The 6,565-nt window shown below is 37.8% G+C and overlaps 1 pseudogene; it reads left to right on the top strand.

Annotated features, from left to right (window-relative positions):
- LOC101579796 overlaps positions 1-1,819 on the top strand; it is a 5,557-nt pseudogene extending 3,738 nt beyond the window's left edge.
- Positions 1,820-6,565: the final 4,746 nt, after the last annotated feature.

Raw genomic sequence — 6,565 nt, 5'->3', positions numbered from 1 at the left:
GAAGACTAAGAAAAGAGACACTAAAGTTGGGACTATCGATGATGATCCAGAATATAGGAAATTTTTGGAGAGTTATGCCACAGATAACGAGAAAATGACATCTACTCCAGAGACACTGTTAGAAGAAATAGAAGCTAAAAATAGAGAATTAATAGCTAAGAAGACAACCCCGCTTTTGAGCTTCCTGAAAAACAAACAGAGAATGAGAGAAGAGAAAAGGGAAGAAAGAAGGCGACGAGAAATAGAACGAAAAAGGCAAAAGAGAAGAAGAGAGAAGAAAATGGAAAGAAGAGAAACGCAAAAGAAAAGATATAGAAAAGCTGAAGAAGATAGACAGAGTTCCAGAAAGGGACAAATTAAAGGATTAAGTTGCTCAAGAAACCAGAAAAAGATGAGAGAGAATTGGATAAAAGAGAAAAAGCCAAGAAACTGGACAAAGAGAATCTGAATGATGAAAGAGCCAGTGCGCAGAGCTGCACCCTGCCCAAGCGTTCTGACAGCGAGCCTAAAGATGAGAGGCTGAAGAGATCTGAAGATGAGAGTGGCAGAGACTACAGGGAGAGGGACCGTGACTATGAAAGAGAGCAGGAGCGCATACTCAGAGAGAGAGAGAGACTGAAGCGGCAAGAAGAAGAGCGCTGCAGGCAGAAGGAGCGCTATGAGAAAGAGAAGGCTTATAAAAGAAAAGAGGAAGAAGTTAAAGAAGAAAAAGAAGCACTTCGGGATAAAGGAAAGAAGAATGAAAGTACAGAATCAATAGGCACCACAGAAAAAACTGAAAAGAAAGAGGAAGTGGTTAAGAGAGGTCGCATAAGAAACAAGGACCGCCCAGCAATGCAGCTTTACCAACCAGGAGCTCGAAGCCGAAATCGACTGTGTGCCTCTGATGACAGCACCAAGTCCACAGATTCAGCAGTAGAAAAGAAGCAGGAAAGTGGTATTAGCCATAGAAAAGAAGGAGGAGAGGAGTGATAGGTTCGCATGGCTGTAGGTGTCCTGACTGTCTAGGCAGCCAAAGAGCACGTATTCTGCAATCCAGAAGTGCCTTCAGGGCAAAGGAATAGAGACAGAGAAAGGGGTCCCTGTGCCGGTGGGATACACTGCAGAGGAGTATGTTTTGCGTCAAAGCAGGAATTTAATTGCAGGCTCAGAATTCGAAGTACGATTTCATTGTTTTTGCATTTTTTCCAAATTAATTTTACAGTGTCAGAAAAAGATGGTGGTGAGGATATGCATTGCAATTTGCAGGCAGGAAATGTCAAGTGAGAACGTAATTTTGTGTGGCAGGAGAGAAAAAAAAGAGCTGGCTCTAAAACCAAAAGGTGTTTATTAATCCTGGATCGAATATTCTTGATTTGGGTGGAGCAGAGTCACTTTGAAGTCTTGTTCAGATCTAGTTATTTTGCACTGTTGGTGATAACTGTTGACTTCGTGTAGTGTAGAAGCAATAAGCATGTAATTTGGGTACAAGTATAGTGAAGGGTGTAACAAATTTTCACTGATACAGAAATTTAAATAGTCATGTCTGTATCCTGTGTCCTAAAATCTTAGGATTAGTTTTATCCTTTTGTTTACATATATGAGCTTAGCATCAATGATATCTTTAAATCTTTCATTTTGCCATTAGCATTTTTTTCTATTAATAGGTAAAATGTAGTCCCTGTTTGGTTCTTGACAATCCAGTCTTTGTTTTTTCTTAGGTCTCATGATCTGAGATGAGTACATACTTTCTCCAGGAAGGAAACTGCACCGATATCTGTTCCTCTAAAATAACAGCTTTAGTCTTAACCTGTTTTGTATTGTTGTCAGTAAACATCAGCTGCACTCAAAAAAAAAAAAAAAAAAAATAATAATAATGAATGTATGCAATGTCTCGTTTCTGTTTGCAGATAAATGCTAATGAGGCTGCATTCTGATCAGAGCATTGTATTTGGACCACAGAGATAAGGATGAACAAAAGTTGTACGGAGTGGTAATTTAGGAAAAGGGGAATGAGTTGCAAAATTATAGGAACATGAGCTCACTTTCATCACCCACTCCTTACCCTTCTCCTCCTGGGGTGAGGAAAGTTCTCTACAGACTGTAGGTAAATGTCAGAGTTCTTCGGCCATTTTCTTTGTGTGTGTGAATGAGTTGTTGCTCTCAGAACAACAACAAGATGTGTTCAAAACATGCTGCAGGTGGAGCTTCAACGAGATCCCATCTGTTTCCTCTTTGCCAGTTTAACACTTCCAGGCACTCTGGTGCCCTCTCTTTCATTCACACAGTTATTGGATGATGAGGAGAGCACAGCAACTCAAGTACAAATGTGCCCTTCCCCTCTTCAGTGTCTTTGAATTGTGGTCTTATGGTTTTATCTGAAAATTCGGTCGCTTATGGTTTCTAAGATTTTTCTAGAAGCCAACTTAAATTTAGTCACAAAGTCCTCCCCCTGCATCACTTCAAAACAGTTCAATGACTGCATTTTGAAGAGACTTAGCAAATGTCTTTAAAAGCCTCATCATTTTACAGATAACATACCTGAAGTCCAGATAATCAAGCGACTACCTTAGTTTCTATAATTTCAAATGTTAAGGTAGCTGGGACCTAAGAACCTTGCAATCCAACATTCCTTCACGTGTGCCACCCTGTTCTCTCATCCATTTACTTCTCCTTCCAATTTAGTAGAATCACAGAATCTGACCATTGAAATTCCTTACATTAATCAATTTGATCACATAAAATTTTTAAAGTCCTGTGTGGTAAAGTCATCCACAGACAAAATTAAAAGGCAAAAATTATTAGAGAAATAATTTGTAATGAGGAAAGAGGGTCATCTCCTGGGGGGGGGGGAAACTCAAGTCAATCTTTTAAAAAAATCCAGTAATTTGCCATCAGATTGAGACCTCCCTCTGCTTTGCTTCTGTAATAAATCTCCCATGTCTTGGACACTCTTTCCTGATTTGTTCTTTCAGTTTGAGGAAGTATGTTACCAAAGGTTTCCTGAGAAAGTGTGCAAGAGAGGCAAATACTTTGAGGTCTTGGAGATCTACAACTATCTTTTTTCAACTACTATCACATTTCATTGATGTTCAAGTATGCAGATACTATATGTAAACACTGTATACAAACTGAATATTTTTATTTAGTTACTTAACTGCACTTACTCACTACTGAGATACATGTAATGCTGGGAACTGCTCAACTTCTTAAACCTTGAACTCAGAATGGACACAGCTCCCTGTTTTACCACTGTTCATTAATTTTCACAGAGCATTTATTTGTTTTTAATCATATCACCCCTGCTACAGAGATGATGTCATTGAAAGGACTGTAATTCAATCTAAAATCAGAATTGTCTTCCGCCACAGCAACCATTGAAGAACAGCAGCCATTGCCCTCTGCTATCCCATGGCCATAGGCCTCAAGAAGGGCCACAAGGTGACTAAGAATGTGAGCAAACTGAGGCACAGCTGCCATCATGGATGTCTCACCAAACACACCAAGTTAGTGTGGGACATGATCTGGTAGGTGTGCAGCTTCGTCTCCTATGAGCGGCACGCCATGGAGCTGCTCAAGGTCTCCAAAGACAAACGCACCCTCAAGTTTATAAAGAAAAGGTGGGGATGCACATCCGTGCCAAGAGAACATGCAAGGAGCTCAGCAACATGCTGGCCACCAAGAAGAAGGCAACTGCCAAGGACTGAGCCGCTCTGGAATAAAGCTTTGCAGAACATTCAAAACAAATAAATAAGATGGCCTCTACTTCAATCTGATGAAAGCCATTTATGACAAACGAACACCTAACATAATTCTAAATGGGAAAAAACTGAAATCTTTTTACTCTCAAATCTGGTACAAGACAAGGATGTCCTCTATCACCCCTCCTATTCAGTTTAGTTTTGGAAGAGTTAGCTAGACCCATTAGACAAGAGAGAGAAATAAAAGGAATAAGAATAGATAAAAAACAAGTTAAAGTATCATTATTTGTAGATGACATGATATTTCACTTGGAAGACCTAAAAAACTCCACCAAGAAGCTACAAGAATTGATATACATTTTCAGTAGCATAGCAGGATACAAAGTCAATACCCAAAAGTCAATAGCACTCCTCTACACAGAAAACAAACATACTGAGAGGGAAATTGTAGAAACAATACCTTTTACAATAGCACCAAGGAAAATGAAATACTTTAGAATTCATCTAACTAAAGAAGTCAAAGATCGAAGGAAAAGTACAGTACTCTGAAAAAAAGAGATCATAAAAGATTTCAGAAAATGGAAAGATACTACCTGCTCCCAGATAGGAATAACCAACATTGTGAAGATGACCATACTCCCAATTTTGCTGAACAGATTTAATGCAATCCCTATCAAACTACCACCAACATACCTCACAGACCTACAGAAATCATTCCTAAAATTTATTTGGAACCAGAAAAGACCTACAATAGCAAAGGCAATCCTGGGCAACAACGACAAGGCAAGAGGCAATAAAATTCCTGACTTGAAATTATACTACAAGGATACTGTGATAAAATCAGCATTGTATTGGTAATGAAATAGACCTGAGGATTAATGGAATAGATTAGAAGATGCCGAAGACTCTACGAACACACTCAGCCACCTTATCTTTGACAAAGGGGCTAAACATGCTCACTGGAAGAAAGATAACCTCTTTAACAAATGGTGCTGGAAAAATTGGCTCTCTACATGTCAAAAACTAAAACTTGACCCAGGTCTATCATCATGCACTAAACTAAAGTCAAAATAGATTAAAGATCTAAACATTAAAACAGAAACACTAAATTTCCTGGAAGAAAAAGTAGGAGGAACTCTTGAAGACATAGGGGTAGGCAAAGAGTTCATGAATAAAAGTCAAATCGCACAGGTAACACTTGAAAGAATTAACAACTGGGACCTCCTCTTATTAAGAATTTTTTGCACATCAAGTGAAATTACCAACAAAGTGAAAAGACAACCCACAAATTTGGAAAAAATCTTGACAAATAAGTACTCAGATGAAGGTCTGCTCTCTAGAATTTATACAGATCTGAAAAACATAAGGGCCCCAAAGTTTAAAGACCCAGTCCAGAAATGGGCATCTGAGATGAACACACACTTGTCAGAGGATGAAATTAAAGAAGCGAATAAATATACAAAAAAAATGCTCCACATCACTAGCCATACATGAAATGCAAATTAAAACCACACTGAGATATCATTTCACTCCAGAAAAAATGGCTATCATAAAGAAATCAATCAACAACAAATATTGGAGAGGCTCGGGGGGAAAAGGAACCCTTCTCCACTGCTGGTGGGAATGTAGACTGGCACAACCATTATGGAAATCAGTGTGGAGACTCCTCAAAAAACTAGGACTGGAAATCCCATTCAAACCAGCTATCCACCTACTGGGAATTTTCCCAGAGAATCTGAAAACATATATCATAGTGATATATCTGTGCCTATGTTTATAGCAGCACAATTTGTGATAGTCAAATCTTGGAAACAACCAAGATGCCCATCACCTGAGGAATGGATGAAAAAGATGTGGTATTTTTATACAATGGAGTATTATTCAGCTATAAAGAATGATAAACTCAAAGCCTTCATATTTAAGTAGACGCCATTTGAAGATATACTCATAAGTGAAATAAACTAGACCCACATGTGTAAATATCATATAGTTTCCCTAGTATAAGAACTCAAAAGAAGAAATACAGATAGAAAGGTATAACACAATTAAAAGGAAAGTGAGAACTTGAGGATTAGACAATGAAGAGAGAGCAAGGGGAAAAGCTAGGAATCATGATAGGGTCAAAGCCATACATTTATATGTACAAGATGGGTAAGGCAATGATCCTGAGAATCTTTAGCAGGTTTTCAAGACTAGCAGTTAATTGGTAGAATTCTCACCCTGACTAACTATATATGCTGATACCTGTGAACTAAGCAACTGCACTGAAGATAGCAATGTGTAATAGTAGGGTCATTCTTGGAGTGCCTGTCATTCTGGTCTTTTGAATACGTACTGCTTGTCATGACATGCCAGTTGCTGCCATGCTGTCTCTCTGGTAGATGTTTGTTTAAAAAGGACGGGGGTTGTGAATGAAGGCAGGAGACATGAAAAGGGATGTTGGAGAACTGTCTTGCTACAATGCTGTATATGGTTAGATTTCTAAACATCTGTGTAAAAATATGTAAATGTTTATTCCTATTTTTAAATATATTTTTATTTTTTAAATTTTTTGTCATATTCTGTAGGGACTTAAAGTTTAACATATCAATACTTGATGAAAAATGCCTATTTCATGTCATGCCTAAGATATCTGATATTCAGACAGATAGTGAGGTTAAGCTCAACTGCCTATGTTGTAGGGTAATAACAATAAGCTTCTCTTTTTTTTTGACATCAGTTATTTTTATTTTAAAGAAAAAAAATAAAAACAATGGTACAAAATCTCAAAACAAGATTTTAGGAGAGTAACAATTGTTAGTACATTGTGTATTGTTACTGCCAAAGTAATTTCTCATATTACAAGATATAGGCAAGAAATAATAAATAAACAACATAGGTACAAA

Source organism: Octodon degus, unplaced genomic scaffold (genome assembly GCF_000260255.1).
Source record: "Octodon degus isolate 3935 unplaced genomic scaffold, OctDeg1.0 scaffold00024, whole genome shotgun sequence".
In the NCBI taxonomy this organism is placed as follows: domain Eukaryota; kingdom Metazoa; phylum Chordata; class Mammalia; order Rodentia; family Octodontidae; genus Octodon; species Octodon degus.
Note: the sequence above shows the minus strand (reverse complement) of the source record. Positions and strands in the feature narration are given on the sequence as shown.